Raw genomic sequence first — 20,841 nt, 5'->3', positions numbered from 1 at the left:
AGGAGAAATCAATATCAAGCAAATATTCAACCAAAGGAATAATTTCGGAATTGGTTCAGAGAATTGATCACAGATACAAGGATAAAATCTTGTATTTTTCACTAAATTGGTTATGGTTATTAACAAGCTCTAACAACCTATCTCTCCTTACTTTCTCGATAACCAAAACAAGCTCTTTGATTACTTCCCTTGTTAATAAATAACCCTAAACAAGCTCTTAGGATTTAATCTATCGGCAGCATTAATAATTAGAGAGAATACCAATTCTAGCCAACAAATACACAAGCTCGATTCATTTAGACTAGATTATATATCTTCATAACATAAATCGAAAATCCCTTTATAATCAACTATGTTATTTTACCACTAATATTAGAACACTTAAACAATTATGGATTTAAAGTTCTAAATGGCAATTTATCAACCTGATAATTGAACAACGGGTCCTTTGCATCAATCAATCAAGACAATAATTGTTAATAAACATAGAAGATGTATAAATAGTAAAGAATTAAAAGAACACTGAAAATTATTTAGATCTCACAATCCTTGAAGAACCAAAACTTCAATTATTCTTCAGTTGGAAGAAAAGTATTTAGCTACTCATAATTTAAAAGAACGCCTAAAGAAAATAGAAGAAAGAGAAGAAGAGATAGATCCCCCCCTTTCTTGTGAATAATCTCCCTATTTATAACTCCATCTAATAATAGTTACCCTATCTAGATTAGGAAACTAATTAAAAGCAAATCCCATCAAAATGGGGAGCCTTGGCAAATCCTAGAGATTAAGAAAGGGTAAATAAATCTTTCCAGCTGTCATGCATATCTTTTTCTCCAACAAATTCATAATCCTAGGTCAAAAACCTCGGATCCAGTAAGGCGCGCCCACGCTTTATCTGCTGATTGCTTTTATGAACATTCTGGGAAAACAGGACGTGCCCACGCTTTAAGCAAAATCCGCTTTTGGAATGTATCTCTTTTTGAGCTCCGATTTTCTCTCTCCAAAACTCTTGATTTTGAATTCAATTTGAGTTAACTCCTTAATCTACTCCACAAAATATGAAACATAATCAAAATCCTAGATTTAAGCATTTATAACCATTAAAACATAAGGAAATATAACAAATATATAGATATTATGATTGCTTATCACCATCCTAAATGGAGACATACCAATAGGAGTCTTGAATGCAATTCTGTAGGCCCATAACGCATCATCTAATTTCTGTGACCAATCCTTCCTTGATGCATTAACTGTCTTTTCTAAAATTCCTTTAAGTTCTCTGTTAGATAGTTCCACTTGCCCGCTCGTTTGTGGATGGTAGAGTGTTACAACTCTATGTGTCACTCTGTACTTACCCAACAGGGTATCCAATTGCCTATTGCAAAAGTGGGATCCTCCATCACTAATATTTGCCCGTGGTACCCCAAACCTTGAGAAAATGTTCTTTCCCACAAACTTAACCACAACCTTAGCATCATTAGTCGGCAATGCAACTGCTTCAACCCACTTCAACACGTAATCCACTGTTACCAAGATGAATGTGTTCCCAAAAGAATTTGGGAATGGCCCCATAAAATCAATCCCCCACACATCAAACAGCTCAACCACCAGGATGTTGTTCAACGGTATCTCATCTCTCTTTGAAATATTACCCATCCGTTGACATTTGTCACACTCTTGAATCATCCGAAAGGAATCTTTAAAGAGGGTTGGCCAATAAAACCCCGATTGTAGAACTTTGGCTGTTGTCCTAGCTCCTCTAAAATGGCCACCTACTTCCCTCTCGTGACAATATCGTAGAATTCTTTCCATCTCCTTCTCTAGGACACATCTCCGTATCATTTGATCAGCATAGTGTCGATATAGAAATGGCTCTTCCCAAAAGTAGTACTTCAAATCTTAGAAGAATTTTCTCTTTTGTTGGTATGTCATACCACTTGGGAGCACCCTTGATGACAAATAATTTGCAAAATCTGCATACCATGATGCTTCATCCACTCTCATCAATTTCTCATCCAGAAATGTTTCTGTAATTGGGATTTCCTCCTCAGTTCCCTTGCTTGGTCTCTCAATCCTTGACAAGTGATCTGCCACAACATTTTTCGACCCCTTCTTATCTCGAATCTCTAACTCAAACTCTTGTAGTAGTAGGATCCATCTAATCAGCTGAGGTTTCGCTTCTTGCTTTGCCAATAGGTGCTTAAGTGCTGAATGGTCCGTGTAGATGATCACCTTTGCACCTAACAAATAAGAACGAAACTTGTCAAAAGCAAAAACTACAGCCAACAATTCTTTTTCAGTGGTGGTATAATTCAATTGTGCATCAATGAGTGTTTTGCTAGCATACTGAATTACATATAACACCTTGTTTTTCCTCAGTCCTAAAACTACCCCTAGAGCAAAATCACTAGCATCACACATTAATTCAAATGGCAGTCCCCAATCGGGAACTGCAATAATAGGTGCAGATACTAATAATTTTTTTAGAGTTAGAAAGGCATGCATGCATTCATCATTAAAGTCAAAAACAACATCTTTATTCAACAAATTGCAAAGAGGTTTAGAAATCTTATAAAAGTCTTTGATGAAGCGTCTGTAAAACCCTGCATGCCCCAAGAAACTTCAGACTACTTTGACATTTGATGGTGGTGGCAGCTTCTCAATCACTTCTGTCTTTGCTCGATCGACTTCTATTCCATCCTTTGAAATGCTATGACCGAGCACTATTCCCTCTTTGACCATGAAATGACATTTCTCCCAATTGAGCACCAAGTTCGTCTCCTTACATCATTGTAGAACAAGAGAAAGATTAGTTTAAAAACTATCAAAAGACGAACCGAAAACTGAGAAGTCATCCATGAAGACTTCTATAAACCGTTCCACCATGTCTCCAAAGATCGACATCATGCATCTGTAAAATGTTGCTGGTGCATTGCATAACCCAAAAGGCATCCTTCGATAAGCAAAGGTGTCATAGGGGCAAGTGAAGGTCGTCTTCTCTTGATCCTCAAGGGCGATGGCAATCTGGTTGTATCCTGAGTACCCATCCAAGAAACAGTAATAGGCATGTCCTGCCAACCTCTCTAATATCTGATCAATGAAAGGTAGTGGAAAATGATCCTTCCTTGTCGCCTCATTCAATTTTCGGTAATCAATGCACACTCTCCAGCCCGTCACCGTCCTAGTTGGTGTCAATTCATTACTCTCATTCCTTACTATCATGATACCTCCCTTCTTTGGAACCATTTGTACCGGGCTCACCCATGGAATGTCGAAAATATGATAGATAATCCCCGCATCTAAGAGTTTCACCACCTCCTTTCTCACCACTTCCTTCATCGAAGGATTCAATCTTCGTTATGGTTGCACCCTAGGCTTAATATCATCCTCCATGAGTATCTTATGCATGCAAAATGATGGCGAGATGCATCTAATGTCTGAAATCGTCCATCCAATTGCTAGTCTATGTTCCCTCAACACCCTAATCAACTGCTCTTCCTCTAATTTACTCAATCCTGAACTAATGATCACTGGGAAGGTTTCTAAGTCCCCAAGATATACATATTTGAGGTAGGAAGGTAACGGTTTCAACTCAAGCTTTGGAGGTTCTTCATTTTTTTCCTTCTCCTTCTCTTTTTCAAAATCAAACTCCTCAAATTCTACATCTTGACTCTCATTAATCGGTTGAAGTGCTTCTAACATCCTAGCACATTCATTACTCGCCGACTCATCTACCTCTACTGTTCTTGATTTGGCTATACACGTTTCTAGAGGTAATTGTGGGGTGTTTCCTTCAATAGATTCCACAACTAATTTATCCACCACATCGACACTAAAACACAAATCCGGTTCGGATGGAAATTTCATCGCCTCAAAGACATTGAAAGTTACTGTTTCATCTTGAACTCTCAACAATAGGTTTCCTTCTTGCACATCTATTAGTGCTCTCCCCATGGCCAAGAATGGTCAGCCAAAATAAGAGGAATTTCCTTATCCTCTTCCATATCCAGAACCACAAAATCAGCTGGAAAAATTATCTTATCCACCTTCACCAACACATCCTCCACTATCCCCCTTGGATGTTTTATAGACCTATCCGCTAGTTGCAATGACATGGTCGTTGGCTTCACTTCACCAATTCCCAATCTCTTGAAAACACAAAAGGGCATTAAATTAATACTAACACCTAAATCACATAAAACACGATCAAACATAATATCTCCTATAGTGCAAGGAATAGTAAAACTCCCTAGATCTTTGAGCTTCGGGGGTAAATTCTACTGGAGAATGGCACTGCACTCCTCCGTAAGCATGACCATTTCCTCATCTTCTAACTTCCTTTTGTTCAAAAGGATTTCCTTAAGGAACTTCGCATAGCTCGGCATCTGCTGCAATGCATCTGCAAAAGGAATGTTAATATGCAATTTTTTAAAAATTTCAATAAATTTTAAAAACTACTTATCCTAATTTTTCTGCTTTAGTCTCTGAGGAAAAGGCACGGGTGGAGTGTGATGTGCCAATTCTGGTGGTATCTCGGTGAATGGCAATTTTTCCTTCTTCTTTTGCCTTTCATCCTTCTTCTTGTTCTCTTCCTCCAAACCGCTTGGTTTCTCATCAACAATGATCTCTTCATCAACTTCGTCTTCAGAATCTTCCTTTCCAGCTTGCTCAGCCTCCTTGCCAGCTCACTCAGCCTCCTTGCCAGCTCGCTCAAATTCTTCCAAAACTGTCCCACTTCTCAAAATTATGGCATTTGCTTGATCATGTGGGTTAGTCACCATGTTGCTTGGTAAAGAACCCTGCGATCTCTCATTTAGCTTCTCGGCCAATTGGCCCATCTGTACCTCAAGATTTCGAATGGATGCCCCTTGATTTCTAAAATTTGTCCTCACCTCATTCATGAAACCCGTGGTCTCCTACATGAATTTCCCAAACATATCCTCCACTTCAGTACTCTTGGATCTCCCGATTGATTATTCACCCTTGGTTGGTTATTTGGAACTGTCCTCTGGTTCCATTGATTATTTTGCTAGTTCTGATTTCCCCAAGCTAGATTTGGATGATTTCTCCACCCCGGGTTGTATGTGTTGGAGTACGGGTTGTTTGGTTGGCTCTGATTTCCTGCTAAGTAGTTCACTTGCTCCGATGATAAAGATGACGAAGCAAATGTGTTTCCCACTTGACACTCGCTGCTCACATGGTTTCCTGCACAAAAATCACAAGTTATTTGAGGTGATTGAATAGAGTTTACCTGCATATTTCCCAACTATTTCTGAAGTGCCGTGAGTTGGGCTAAGATGGCTGTAAAGGCATCAACTTCATGAAGACCCGAAGATTTTCTTGGTATTGCTCTCTCATTTGGTCTTTGATAGTTGTTGCTTGCCAAAACCTCAAGTAACTCATAAGCCTCCTCTAGTGTCTTATTCTGCAAGGCTCCTCCTGATGCTGCATCCACCATGGTTTGCACATTACCCATCAGTCCATTATAGAATGTTTGGACTTGAAGCCAAACTGGCAACCCATGGTGTGGACATTTCCTCATTAACTCCTTGTACCTCTCCCAAGCCTCATACAATGACTCGGATTCATCTTGTAGATATGATGTGATATCATTTCTCAGTTTTGTTGATTTTGCTGGAGGGAAGAACTTGGTAAGGAACTTTTATGCTAGATCATTCCAAGTTGAGATAGTTCCCGGTGGTAGTGCCATTAACCACCCCTTTGCTTTATCCCCCAGTGAGAATGGGAATAACCTCAACCTAATGGCGTCATCTGACACTCCATTCGACTTGAAGGTGTCACAAATTTCCAAGAAGTTTGCAATATGCTGATTCGGATCTTCCTTCAAATCACCATTAAATCGAATCGACTGGTGGATCATCTGGATGATTGCAGGCTTAATCTCAATGTTGTTGGCTTGCACCGTAGGCCTAGTAATACTCAACCCACTACCATTAACTGTGGGAACTGAGAATTCCCTTAGTGTTCTGTTTTCTGGTTCTACCATTTCAACAACTATTTCTTCTGTTTCAACCACTAAATCCTCTCTTTCTCTTCTCTCTCTATTAAGTCGTCTAGCGGTTCTCTCAATCTCAAGATCAACAAGAACCACTAACTGACATCTCGTTCTTTGCATAAACTGCACAAAAAGAAATGAAGGAAAGTGAGATCACAAACCAACTAAAAATTAAAAACGAAAGTAAAACAATAATGATGAAAACAAAAATAAGAACTCCAATCTAGCTAACTATAGAAAAACTCAATGTTAACTTAAAACTCAATCCCCGGCAACGGCCCCAAAAACTTGATGTGTATTTTTCATAAACATGCAACTTGTAGCAAGTATACTAGTCGCTCAAGTAATAGAGTGATGAGTGAGTATCGTTCCCACGAGGATTGTTAGCTAAGCACTAAGCTTCCTACTATTCTCAAGTTGGAGCAATTGATTTCTTTTGGATTAGTGGGAGTAATTTCTAACTAAGACTGAGTAATAAATTTTAAACTAAAATTACTATGAATGCGAGAAAAAAAAAAAACACAGATAACAATCAATTCAACAAAAAGGTAGGGTTTTGACTTCATTCGGACTCTTTGGGTTAAACCTAAAGAAATAAACTAAATTCATATTCACATGCATTGATTGTAAAACGAACTCTCTAACGTGTTAAACATACCTTCTCAAGCTATGTTTTCCTACTCTTCTCTATTAACCTTCCGCACCCAACAAATTGAAAGTTAATAAATCTAAGTTCTTTAAGCACAAGAATCCTAGAATGATTTCATTGATTCTTGAATCTATCTCTAGCATCCAATACTATAATGGTGATTACCTAAGAAGCCTAACATGATTCATTTCTCAATCTCATCATGTTCATCACATATAGACAGTAAACTTAGAGTAAACACACAATCAAAGCACACTCATGTGAAAAAGAAAACAATCTATTACTTAACCCATAAAAATTCGAATTACAATCAAAACCCTAACCCAAACTAGATTAATTCATGGCTAAATCAATAATACTAACAAAAGATACGAAAATATTGAAGCTCAACATAATGTAAACAAGAGAAAAGAAAAGAAATCTCCCCAAATGACGAATCCTCTGGTTTAATCTCCAATCTTCACCCTTTACAATATAAAAATCACTCAAAAATGAAAACTAAGAAATGTAAAAAGCTCTCAAAACTACTCGAAAAAGACCCCTGGCAAAAAGACTAAGTTTTTCTTTTATACCTCGCCCAAAATCCTCAGAAAAACCTAAAAAGTAAAACTATGGCTTTACAAAAACTAGAAAATGCAAACTTCGACGTGGCGAAGAAGAAATCTCTCCGAGGCGACAAAACGCTGAATCTGGTGCGTGACTGGCCCATTTCTCCACGGCGAAGGTTCCTGAAGAATTCTAAAAATTACAGAATTGCCCCTTTGCTTGCTTCTCTGCTTGATTCTTCGATCTTCGGTGCTCTCCCTTGGGAATAAGCTTCATAGTGTTTTATTCTGTTTCAGAACTCTCCCAACTTCTGAGATCCGCTTACTTCTGAGTCCAAAATTTCCAATTCTATCTTATTTTCTCAAAATGTCCATTTTAACCTGAAACACAAAATGTAATGAATTAAGCAACAATTCAGGTCAAAATGAACTAGAAAGTATCTAAAATCCGACTAAAAAGTCTAATAAAACAGTATAATCCACGGATTATCAATTTACATTGCTATTCTTAACATGTGGTATCAGAGCTTTTTTTTTTTTAATCTCTGCCTGGCATGTAATTGTTTGTTGCAAATTTAGAGAATATTGCATAAAATTGGGAATTTTTCTTTAAACCCGTAAGTTTAATAGCACATAACTTCTTGAATAAATCAAATATGTTTAGTGTCATTAGAATCCTTGTTGAAAAATCTTTCCAACGATGTATTATTTGTTGAAAACGGAGTTGTGGTCGAAAAGTTATGCTAGTTTAAAGTTTCGGTTAAAATTACCATTTGGGTGACTTTGGTAGCCATTTACGACGTCGATTTAGGATGAAAATGTCATTTGGGATGTCACTGACATAGGCCATACGTCCATGTTCAAGTTTCCTCTCTAAAATGTCAAAAAAAAGGTCGGAATTGGGCTGTTAAAAACTGTAGAAAACGGTTTAAAAGTTGTAAAAACCGAGTCAAGAAGACTCGGTCAAACTGGGTCAAATCTACTTGGTCAAGGATAAAACGGGTCAAATTGACCTGGTCAAAGCCAAAGGTCAAACCAACCCGATCAAACTCACCCAACGACCTAGACGGGTCAACCCGACCCGATCAACAAACTAGTCAATGAGTCAAACCGGGTCACTAAATTGGTCAAGGTGGTCAATCCGGTCAATTAACGGGTGAAGGTCAACTCGACCTGGTCAAATGGGTCAATATGGCTAGCATTGATTAATGGCGCATGTTGGCGCATGAAGCTGAACGTGCTTGTGTTAGGTGCATGGGGGAGATGTGTTTTGGCGCAAGTAAGCACGTGGGAGAGTCGTGAAGGCGTTTGAAGGTGCATGCAAGAGTGTGTTTTCTTCTAGAGGCGCGTGATGGTGCGTAAGGACACTTGGTTGTGCGTGGTTGAGTCACGGTGGCACATGGGAGTTGGTGACAGCACGAGTGATGGTTTTTATGTCATTTATTAGTCTGTTATGCATAAATAGTGTGTTATACTTGTATTTATTTATATTATGTTGTATTATATGCAATAATTCATGTTATAACTATTTGAGGTTTTATGATCATATATATTTGATTAATTTAGAGTAGCCACAACATGTAAGTTATGATAATATATGCATTAAGTAATATTAATTATGATCATATAAAGTTAATAACATCGTTCTGTAGTTAATTATGTTAATATAATCATTTTACCCACAGGGAATGTTATATTTTCATAATTAATTAGGATGGAATAGAAATTATTCTTATTTCTTAATCAGCCCACAGGTATTATGAAATATTAATAGTTTCTAGTTTCATCATTAAAGGATAATAGATCATAATATGTAATGTCTTTACCCACAAGGAGATTTTATGATATGTCGATTCATTTATGATTTGTTATTTGTTTTACATTGGTAAACTTATAACTGTTGTTGATGGTTTGTGCCTAATAATTTATTTAGTAAGCATATCTGTTGATATACCTATAGTTGATCAAACTTTGATGATGGTTGAGGATAAAGTTCCTTATTTAAATGGTGATAACTACAAATCCTGGAGGGAGGCTATCCTTCTTCATTTAGGATGCATTGATCTTGACTATGCACTTCGTAAGGAAGAGATACCTATACCTACAGATACGAGCACTCAGGCTGAAATTGCTTTGTATGAATGGTGGGAGCAATCCAACCGTTTAAGCATGATGTTTATCAAATCTCACATTATGAGTAGTATATGTGGGTTGATACCAGAGTGTGAGAATATCAAGGATCTAATGGATGCAATTCATGCTCAGTTTGAAGCATCAGATAAGGCATTAGGTAGCACCCTAATGAGTAGATTGACATCCATGAAGCTCATCGGTATTAAAGGAGTTTGTCAGCACATTATGAAAATGAGGGACATTGCTGCTCAATTGAGATCCATTCAGATGGCGATTAATGATGATTTCCTGGTGCATTATGTCCTGAACTCTCTCTCATCTCATTATACTCCTTTCAAGATATCCTATAACACACAAAAGGTTAAATGGTCAATCAATGAGCTTTTGACCATGTGTGTTCAAGAGGATGAGTGATTGCTTCAGGAAGTGAATGAAACTGCACATCTAGCGGCAGGAAATGTCAAGCACACTTCAAACAAGAATAAGAAGTGGAAGGGAAAAGGTAAGTTGCATGAGGTTACGAGCAAAGGAAATAAGGACAACGTCAAGTAGTGTTTCTTTTGTAAAAGAAAGGACACATCAAGAAGGATTATCCTAAAAGAAAGGCCCGGTTGGACAAGAAAGGCCCGGTTGGACAAGAAAGGTAATCTCACATCTCTTGTGTGTTATGAATCTAATATGATTTGTGTTTCTCGTAATGATTTGTGGATTGATTCTGGTTCTACAATCCATGTTTCTAATACCATACAAGGTTTTCTGGATCAAAGGAAACTGATGGGAAGTGAATGCAACATCTATTTGGGAAATAGGATGCCTTCACGTGTTGAAGTTGTTGGAACATATAGACTTATTTTAAGCACTAATTTTATTTTGGATTTGGAATGAACATTTTATATTCCTAGTTTTTCTAGGAATAATTTCAGTTTCTAAACTTTTACCTTGTGAATACTCTTTCAACTTTTATGGTAATTCTTTTAAGTTAATTAAGAACTCATCTATTGTTGGAAATGGTACTATAGTTGATGGTTTGTTTAAAATTCATTTAAGTGATACCGTTCCTTATAGTTTAACGACTTCACATGCTAGTACTGGTATTAAATGTACTGTTATAAGTGAAAACTCTTCTTTTCTGTGGCATAGGAGATTAGGACACATCTCCATTGATAAGATTAAAAGATTGGTAAATGCTAGAGTTCTTGAAACCCTTGACTTTACTGACTTTGATACTTGTGTGGACTGCATTAAGGGAAAGTAGACTAAGAAGAGTTCTGAACCTTTAGAGATCATACACATAGATATTTGTTGCCTTGACATGAGCTCTAGTAAACATAAAAATTTCATCACTTTTATTAATGATCACTCATGATATATGCATCTCTATTTGCTTCATGACAAGGATTAAGCGTTGGATGCTTTCAAAATATATAAAGCAGAAGTAGAGAAACAATATGGAAAACAAATTAAGATCATGAGATCTAATAGAGGTGGTGAATATTATAGTAGATACATCAGTACAGAACAAGCATTTGGTCTATTTGCTAAATTTCTTCAAGAGCAAGGTATTGTGGCTCAATACCCCATGCCTGGCACACTATCTCAGAATGGTGTAGTAGAATGGAGAAATAGAACATTAATGGATATGGTACGGAGTATGCTTAGTAACTCAAAACTTCCTCATTCTTTGTAGATTGAACCTCTTAAACTGCAGCATATATATTAAACCGAGTTCCAACTAAGGCGGTTCCTAAAAGGCCATTTGAGTTATGGAAAGGTTGGAAACCAAGTTTAAGTTATTTACGCATTTGGGGTTGCTTAGTTGAAGTTAGAGTTTATAATCCGCAAGAACGGAAGTTAGATCCTAAGACTATTAGTGCATATTTTATTGGATATGTGGAAAAATCCAAGGGATACAAGTTTTATTGTCCGAACCATTCTAGTAGAATTGTTGAATAAAGAAATGCCAAATTTCTTGAGAATGACGTGGTCAGTGGGAGTGATCAAATCAGAGACTTAGTCTTTGAGAAAATTGATGTTTCAAGTAATTCTCCTATATCACGTAGAAGATTGGTTGTTCATCCAAAAAGGGTGAACAATGAGGTACTCATCAATCAAAGTCCATGTTCTGATGAGATTGTTTTAGAAGATCATTCTGAACAACCTCCGCCGTAGGAGGAACAACCAGTTGTGCAATAGTCTCAACAAGAGACTGATTATACAACATTAAGGAGATCTACTAGAACAAAAAAATTAGCAATTCCTACTGACTATGTAGTGTATATGCAAGAGTCTGACTATGACATAGGTGTTGAGGATGTCCTAGACACGTTTTTACAAGCTATAGATAGTAGTAAATCTGAGTTATGGTATAATGCCATGATTGACAAGATGAATTCTATGGCGGATAATAAAGTTTGGAACCTTATTGAGTTTCTTATTGGAAAGAAACCTATTGATTGTAAATGGGTATTTAAAACCAAAAGGGATTCTTTAGGCAACATTGAGAGATACAGGGCTAGGCTTGTTGCTAAAGGGTTCACGCAAAGGGAAGGGATAAATTATAAAGAAACATTTTTTCCAATTTCTAAAAAGGATTCCTTCCGCATTATTATGGCATTAGTTGCCCATTTCAATTTAGATTCACATCAAATGGATGTGAAAATAACTTTCCTCAATGGAGATTTGAAGAAGAGGTTTACATGAAACAACCTGATGGGTTCGTTTCAAGTGATGGTAAGCATTTCGTTTGCAAGCTTAAGAAGTCCATCTATGAACTTAAACAAGCCTCCCGACACTGGTGTTTAAGATTTCACATTGCTATCTCTTCATTTGGTTTTGTAGAGAATGTCATGGATCAATGTATACACCACAAGGTTAGTGGGAGCAAAATCTTCTTTCTTGTGTTATATGTAGATGATATTTTGCTTGCAACTAATGATTTGGGTTTGTTGCATGAGGTGAAACAATTTCTCTCTCAGCATTTTAGTATGAAAGATATGGGTGAGGTGTCTTATGTCATTGGCATTAAGATTCATAGGGATAGATCACAATATGTTTTGGGACTATCTTAGGAAGCCTATAATAATAAAATTCTTGAGAGATTTAGGATGAAAGGATTGTTCACCTAGTGTTGCACCCATTTTTAAGGATGACAGATTCAATCTGAACCAATGTCCTACACTAAAGATTGAAAAGGAACAAATGAAAACTATTCCTTATGCTTTAGCTATTGGAAGCCTAATGTATGCTCAGGTCTTTACTAGACTTGACATTGCTTTTGTAGTTGGCATGTTAGGAAGATATCAAGGTAATTCAGGTTTAGATCATTGGAGAGATACAAAGAAGGTCACGAGGTATCTTCAAGGAACTAAAGGTTTCATGCTTACTTATAGATGGTCTGACATTTTAGAAGTCGTCAGATATTCAGACCCAGACTTCACTGGCTGTGTTGATTCTCGGAAATAAACATCCGGATATGTTTTTATGCTAGCCAGAGGTGCTATATCCTGGAGAAGTGCCAAACAATCTTTGGTTTCCACTTCTACCATGGAAGTTGGGTTTGTTTCTTGTTTTGAGGCCACTACATAGGGTATTTGGTTGAGAAGTTTCATTTATGGGCTTGGAGTTGTTGAGTCTATCTCTAGGCCAATAAGGTTGTATTATGACAATTCAGTTGTTGTGTTCTTTGCTAAGAACAATAAGAGTGGGGGTCGAAGTAAACACATCGACATTAAATACTTAGCAACAAGGGAGCACATTAAAGCCAAAGAAGTGCTCATTGAACACATACACACCGAGCAGATGATTGCTGATCCTCTGACAAAAGGCATGCCACCAAAGACGTTCAAGGATCATGTAGTACAAACGGAACTACGTCCCGCTTTGTCAGTGTGAGAGATAATACTTTCATTCTTTGAAACTTTGTAATTTAGTTTGTTTTCTCTTTTAAGTTGTATACATTTTGGTTGGAGACAAACAAACATTCTAGAGGACCTGGAACAAACATTTGAGGTTTGATCATAAAGTAATATTCCACATTTAAGCGTTTATTTAGAAGGGAAAATTTGTATAGTAATACATGGAAGGTAATACTTGTTTAAAAAGGACTTACCGCTATGATTCATGCAATTTTATTTTTCTAATTAAGCATAAAGAATATAAAACTACTATGTTGTGGATTGTGTAATAAATGTTTGGACCAAGTGGGAGAATTTTAGAATTTTAATTAATTAAAACTCATTGCCCTAAAATTACTATTTGGTCCTTCACTTATATATATATTATTTTATTAAAAAAAAAATTGCTGATTAGTTTTTAGCAGTTATCCCCAGCTGTTGTTTTTTATGGAAAGACTTCTATGTACTTTAAAAGGGGGACAGTTACAGGTCCCCAATACATGCAATTAATTAATATGATTCCCAAAAAACCATTATTCTGAGAATTACAGTGCATTGGAAGAGTTTGTAACTTTTGAAGAACATAGCAACAACAAAATTGCTATAGCTGGAGGTTAGTGGTTAAATTATTTTGTTTCCACAAATTTCCATGAATATAGGAACATGTATATAAATAATGATATGAACATATACATGTTGATATGGAGTGATTTACATTGCTGTTTTTAACATTGATCACAAGTACTCTTTTTTTTTTTACAACTGTTACGATGAAGATGATAATCTACGCTACCCATGCAGTCCTATTTATAGCATGAGATCGGTCAATTAAATAACTAAATTATCCCTGTTAAGATTAACGAATTTCAGCATCTTTATCACAAAACACTATATTTTATCAACATGCAATGTGTGAAGTGTGAACATCTATATTTGTCTATTGACTTGGGAACACACTACCATACTCGTACATCTCGCCAAATAAAACAATTAAAAAATATATTATATACAATTTGAATTTCTACACACACATATATATAATGATTCTCTAATAGAGACGTTTTTACATTGATTTTCTAAAATTTGAATACCATTAGATTCACTAACCTAAAATGATATTTTGTAGATAAATTCCAATTGCATTCCAGCATAATCCTTATAAAAACTATCCCATGGCATGTCCTATGGTATGATATCTTTGTCTTTGTGTTTCTTTGATTGCTCTTCTCCTCTTGTCTCCTATCCGTCGCATGCTTAAGATAAATAAATAAGAGGAGATTGGGTTCTCAATCTATTACACTTTTGTTTTTGTTCTTTTCTCAAGGTCTGTCCTAAGGTGAGATGGTTAGTTTTTTTATGACCTCTTTGTATGTTTTTTCTCTTTTTATGATGCTACTTACTTACCAAAACAAAATAAAAATATAAGGACATCTTTACTAAAAATTATTATTATTATTATTATTATTATTATTATTATTATATATATATATATATATATATAGATATATAGAGAGAGAGAGAGAGAGAGAGAGAGAGAGAGAGAGCTAGCACTAGCCTAGGGTTAGCCTAGAGCTGGCAGTGGGTCGTGTCGTGTCATGCACAAAAAAAGCACAACACAACACAACATGAAAATATGCAGGCCGTGCCATGGGCCTTAAAAAAAGCCCGTGGGCCAGCATGGTATGACACAAAAAAAAAAAAAAATTAATAGCTATTTTTTAAAATAGTCGTTACCCCCCTGTGCAAGGGGATAACAGTTATTTAAAATAGTTGTTACCCCCCCTACACGAGGGGGTAATGGTTATTTTAAACTTGAAATAGTTGTTACCCCCCTGTGTAGGTGGGTAACGGCTACTTCATGTATATTTTTTTTAATTTTTTCCTATAAATACCCAATTATTTCTCTAATTTTTTCACACTCAATTCCGATCTTCATTCTCCTTTATCTCTCAACTCTCAAGCTCTCATAATCTCTCTCAAATTCTCAATTATTTTTTTCGTCATATTTATTTTAATTTTTAGTCAAAATTCAAAATGGATCCAAATTCAAATGAATTTAATCCTTCAAATTATTTTGATAATGAGTTACCACCACAAAGTCTATCACAATCACCCCTAGAAAAGAAAAGAAAGCAAAAATCAATGGTTTGGGAGCATTTTACTCAAACACAAGAAACAGTTTGTGGTGAAATCATGCGACATGCAGTGTGCAAATATTGTGGTTCTAATTTGGCCAGTTCGAGTACAGGTGGCACTAGGCATCTTTGGAGGCATATAAAGGAACATTGCAAAAAAATGCCACAACATTTAAAAGGGCAACAACAAATTTCATTTACAAGGGGCGAGAACAATAAGGGTATGTGATTCAACTAGTAGTCAATCAAATATTGTAATGAGCGAGATTTCTAGCTTCACATATAGTCAACAAAACATGAGAGACTATATGGCTAGGTACGTTGTCGCAACCAATCAACCTTTTTCATATGGTGATGATCCAATTTTAGAATGGTATATGCAAAATAGTGTACAACTTGCTTTTAGGAGAATTCCTAGAAATACTTTAAGAGTTGATATTTTTAGAATTTACAATGAAGTGAAAACAAATATTAAAAATACACTTAGTAAATTTAGTGGAGTTATTTCGTTTACTTCTAATTTATGGACGGTCACTAATCAAGATTTAGGATATATTTGTGCAACGGGTCATTTTATTAATTCAAATTGGCAACTAGAAAAAAAAATTCTTGCATTTCGTGTATTAGAATATCCACATAGTAGTGTAACTATTTATGAAGAATTAGCTAAAATTTTCAGTGAATATGAAATAAATTATAAATTTTGTTCTCTCACATTCAATAATGCATCATCAAATGATAGAGTTATTGATTTTTTGTCAAAACAATTAAATCCACCTTATGAAGGCCAATTATTTCACATTAGATGTGTTTGTCACATAATAAATTTAATTGCACAAGGTGGAATAAAATCAATTGAAAATGAAATATCTTTAATTAGGCATGCAATTACATTTATTTCATCATCTCCTTCACGTTTACAACAATACCATAGTATGTGTAATCAAAAGGGTTTACAAAAGAGAAAATTGAAAACTGATGTTAGGAAGTCCTAGGAACTCCACATATTTAATGTTAAAATCTTGTGAATCATGTGAAAATGCTATTACACAATTTTTTAATACAAAACAATATGATCATTTATTGACTAGAAATCATTGGGAACTTGGTTTTTCCTTAATGAATATTTTAAAACCTTTAAATGATGCTACTGAACAATGTTCTGGTATTTATTATCTTACAACTTGTTTAGTCTTGTATCATATAGTAGATACTAGTTTTATTTTTAAAGAATATAGAGATCATATAGTTTTTGGAACTATTGCAAAAAAAAAAAAAAAAAAAAAATGGAAACAAAATTTAGAAAATATTGGGAAAAAAAAGCTTATTGTTTGCTTTAGCTACTGTAATGGATCCTAGGGTAAAATTATTAGGAGTGAATAATATGATCCAAGAAATTTCAGCAAATCTAAAGACCCCATTAAAAATTTCAATAGAAGATGTTAAAACTTTTTTACTTCAAATGTATTCACATTATGAAGTCAGACATGGAAACACGACAAGTATACAACCACCAATACCATCAATGTCAAGTTCCTCCATAGGTAAAAAAGAGCGTATTTGGTCTATCATCACTAATCATCACTAAAGGTAAACAACCAGTAGGTGCAAGCTCTTCATATGATGAAATTAAAAATTATTTTAGCATGAATCATTTGGCTGAAATTACGATTCAAAGTGATCAATTTGATATTCTTCAATGGTGGAAAGCACATCAAAAGACTTATCCTATACTTTCCACCATTGCACATGATTTACTAACACCTCCAGTTTCTACAGTAGCATCAGAATCAGCTTTTAGTACAGGTGGGTGTGTATTGGATGAGAGAAGATCAAGTTTACATCCAAGTGTTGCTGAAACCATTATGTGTATGAAAGATTGGGTGGCCCAGATTTCAAGCTTCAAAATCGTGTTGCTGAAAATATATTTGAAGATTTGAAGAATTTAGAAATTAATGAAAATGAAGATGTATAATAATTTTTAATCCTAATTTCTAAGTTTGTATTTGTAATTTATAATTATAACTTATAAGTAATAAAAAGTGTTGAAATTCAATTAATATTTCAATAAGTCATTATTTTATTATATTTCATAGTGATTATATATTTTTAATTAATATAAATACAAAATGTCACTAAATATAACATATAAAATATTTTTATAATAATTATTAATAATAAATCAAAATTACCATAATTTATGAATATTAAAATTAAATATTTTTACAAAGCACGTGGGCTGGCCCACGGCACGGCCCACGGCATGGCACGATATATAACGGGTCATGCCATGGGCCTTCAAATTTCGTGGGCCGACATGGCATGAAATTGTATGGGCCTTGGTACGGCACGGCCTATCGCCACCTCTAAGATAGCCAGCTCCCTTATTGGGATATTAAAAAAGCCAATAATTTATTAGGATTATGCTCTAAATAGTATATAAATTCCTAAGTTACTTGATTCACTAATTAAATTCGAAAGCAAATAAAACAAAATTTTAGATTATAAATAAATAAGACTAATCTCATGTTTACTATTATTTAATTATTTAAATTCTAAATAAGTAATAGTAATTGTCTGTTTCTATCAAAAGTTAATATAAAAAAGGATGCTATGAATGATATTATGAGAAATTTTTTTTTCCTAAACTATACTAAAAACTTGTTATCAACAAGGATAAATCAACTTATTCTTAAAATACGACATATGATTTTGAACATGCATCAACCACATATGATTTTTTTCAAAAGTTGTTAAAATGGCTTAATCATGGCCAAGGGCGACATGCTTTAAATTATGTTAACTATGATTTTTACAATAGCTATATGTTAATATTAGGTTTTAGATACCTTTAAACTATTTTTTTTAAAGATAATTAAAAAAAAAAATTTTGTTAAATATAGAATTTAGTGCAAATTCTTAGTTAGTAGGTGTTAAGCAGCAACTTTGTTGAACAAAAATAAAAAAAGAAAGCATACACATTCATATTGACTAAAACGACTGAGCAAATCCTTAGCCCCACCACTGACCACACGCATTTTCTTGTGTGTGTGTGTGTGTGTTTTAAGGCATGAATACAAATGAAAAGGACCTAAAAATTAATGGAAAATTATCTCAAATAACTACTGTTCATCAACATGATACAGATTAAGCAGAATGACAAAAATTATGAATGATGATATAAGAAAAAAAATTCCTAAATTGTACTAAAAACTCCTAATCGACAAGGATAATCAACAGATTCTCAAAATACGACCTATATATATTTCTATCAAAAGTTGTTAGAATGGCTTAATCATGGACCCAAGCGACATGTTTTAGACTACTGTAACTATGATTTTATTATAACCATGTGTTAATATTGGTTTTTAGATACATTTAAATTATTTTTAATATAATGATGATAATTTATTAATAAGCCTTTTTGTCAAAAATAAAATTTAGCATAGTCGACTTTAATGCAAAATCTTTGTTACGCAGCTGTAAGCTGCAACTATGCGGACCAAAAAGAAAGAAAGAAAGGACGTAAGAGTCACCAAAACAGACGATATGAGAGAAAAATAATAAAGGGAAAGAAACCGAGAGAAAATAAGGAAGAAAAGAAAGGGAAAATTAAAGACAAAGATGATCACAAATGGCGCCACATTACAATTATTGCCAATTGGCTTGTCCCTAGTTAACTTAATCATATTTATTGTGATCGATAGTAACAAATACCAACCCAACTACATCTTCATAATACCCGAGAGAAATAATTATATATGGCTACACATCAAACTTCGTTTGCTTATGCCATTTTCGATCACTATAAAGTCTTTATTTGGTGTTCTTTATATTCTTATTGGTGAGATAATAAAACATATATATATATATACTGCAGATTGGTTAAACCACTTTGGTTTTAGATTACCCATTTTCAAGTGCAGCGGAACATTTACCAAGTAGATTAAGACATTTCCACGTTTTAGCCACATCAAACACAAGTGCAGAAAGTAAAGAACACAATCATATGCATGGTTCGGCTAAATCCACTTTTAGCCTACATCCATGAGACTTTGTCCAGATCAAAGCAATCCACTAAGTAAAAACATATTATAAGATACAGTTCAAAGCTGATCTAAGTTACAGTAAAAAGAACTCCCTGTTCAACTTTACACTTAGCACCACACTCTGAATCTTTAGCGTGTATCAACTCCTTGGAGCTTCCTCTCGCTGGGAACACACCTGAAAATAGCTTGTAAACCACCAAGCTTCAAGCACCAACGCCACGCACCAACATCAGCAAAGGAACCACGTTCCAGCAGTCATTAGTTCTATGTATGATATGGTGAGGTTTTGGCACAAAATAGAAAATGAACCTTGAATCTTAAGAGAAAGTACTCTAAGAAATTCAGAGTAAAATGAAATAAGAGATCAAAAGGTTAGATACATTTGCGTAAGAAAGAGTATTATATAATGAAGGATTTCTTGCTTAACAAAACAGTGCCATGTCAGCCGACAAGGAGCTAACCCATGTTTGTCCAAATAAGAAAAGTATTCCTTCTTTTGGTTTGGACCACAAAACAAATTGGGAAAGATAACTTTATTCCCTAGGACCACTTAAAGAAAATATGACACATGTAAAAAGGTCCTAAATATCAAGAGACAAAGATAAACATAATATTTTTTCTCTTTATCAGACATGCAACTTGTGTCAGGTTGCAAAAAGTCTGAAGCGAGAGTGAAGCACAGACCGTTGTGCACACACACTCGAGACGAAACAAGCCAAGACACATGTCTGACAAACTGTGTGCACTAAGAATTGATGTGCACACACACAAAAGATGAGACAAGCTAAATAAAAGGATTGGCAGCAAGTTTGCACACGTAATTGTTGTGCACACACACAATTCATAAGTTTGACAAAAATATATATTCCACATTCTCCCCCTTTGTCAAACTTATGAACAAAGATCATAATAAAAGAGATCAAGTGCAAACCTATCTAAATCAACCATTTAAGACCTGCATATTTGCACACACAAAACATGAAAACAAGATAGCCAAAAACAACACAAATGTAAACACATGGTTAGTAAGTAAAACTGTTAAAAACGTCAAAGCAAGATAACTAAGGAGTTTTAAAAAGTAGCAAACAAAATAACAAACTTTCTAACAAACTCCCCCATTGAGAGACAACACAAGATTCAAAATTATCCAATAGTTATAACAAAACACACAAAAACATAAAACAAACTATAAACTCTACTCCCGCATGCTTCTTACTCCCCCTCTTTGTTCATAAGTCTTGACAACTTTCGGGAGGGCAGAGAAGAGCAACCAACTTTTCTCTTGGTTTTGCATTATGAAGGGGCAGTGATGGTGACATGTGGGTCTTCCACTTAAACTTCTGGAAAGGCAGTAGGATCAGTACGCATAGAAGAATTTGTTTGAGTAGCTGCACCTTCAGGAGGTTCTTGTTCATCTT

At 34.9% G+C, this 20,841-nt stretch overlaps 1 non-coding gene across 1 annotated transcript; it reads left to right on the top strand.

The window, feature by feature from the left end:
- The first annotated feature begins 5,519 nt into the window (after nucleotides 1-5,519).
- Nucleotides 5,520-5,626, top strand: LOC116130451. Its single transcript, XR_004128054.1, has one exon. It is a non-coding gene; the product is annotated as a small nucleolar RNA R71 (small nucleolar RNA).
- The last annotated feature ends 15,215 nt before the right edge of the window (nucleotides 5,627-20,841 follow it).

The sequence above is a fragment of the Pistacia vera genome, unplaced genomic scaffold (assembly GCF_008641045.1).
Source record: "Pistacia vera cultivar Batoury unplaced genomic scaffold, PisVer_v2 Contig220, whole genome shotgun sequence".
NCBI lineage: Eukaryota > Viridiplantae > Streptophyta > Magnoliopsida > Sapindales > Anacardiaceae > Pistacia > Pistacia vera.
The sequence above is the reverse complement of the archived record's forward strand: the minus strand, read 5'-3'. Positions and strand labels throughout refer to the sequence as shown.